Source organism: Myotis davidii, unplaced genomic scaffold, assembly GCF_000327345.1.
Source record: "Myotis davidii unplaced genomic scaffold, ASM32734v1 scaffold443, whole genome shotgun sequence".
In the NCBI taxonomy this organism is placed as follows: Eukaryota; Metazoa; Chordata; class Mammalia; order Chiroptera; family Vespertilionidae; genus Myotis; species Myotis davidii.
This window is the reverse complement of record NW_006294062.1, coordinates 363,522-364,107: the sequence shown is the minus strand read 5'-3', so window position 1 is coordinate 364,107 and position 586 is coordinate 363,522. Positions and strand designations below refer to the sequence as shown.

General features: G+C 48.5%; 1 protein-coding gene across 1 annotated transcript in view; it reads right to left on the bottom strand.

Moving 5' to 3' along the window:
- The window catches only part of LOC102768650 (kallistatin), a 16,850-nt gene that overhangs the window by 14,646 nt on the left and 1,618 nt on the right, over positions 1-586 (bottom strand). The window lies entirely within an intron of this gene.

Genomic DNA, 586 nt, shown 5'->3' with positions numbered 1-586 from the left:
CTCTCCTGGCTCATAGGTGGACGCTCAACCACTGAGCTACTCTGGCCGGGCTACTTCTCTTTCTTATGCCAAGGACACTAACCCAGCTAGAATTAGGTCTTTTTCAGGAATTAAACACCAAAAACCTTCATTGTCTGTCCAGACTTTAAAGGGAAGAGTCAGTATAATTTTGTGCAGCCACTAAAACAAGATCTAAATAAAGTTTTCCATAGCATAAAACCACACATGTGCGTGCACACACACACACACATACACACACGTGCATGCAAAACCCAGCAACAGCTGAATAAAGCCTGTCGATTGCACCCGTGTCTGCCTCCTGGTGTTACTGATACACTGACATGTATGTAACATGCGATCGAGGGGAATCTGGGTGAAAGGTCCACGGAGCACTCTGTCCTCCTGCTGCAACTGGCTATGAATTTCCAGCTTTTGCAGAATTTGAACAATGTTTTAAGTTGTCAGCAGTGCGTGAACCTTCTCGTGTGCAATGCACGTGATGCCGGTTGGGCGGGCGTGGCAGCCGGGACTGCTTCCTGAGCCCGTGTGCGTGCTTGGCATTTAGACTCGTCCCAGCTGCTTGTGA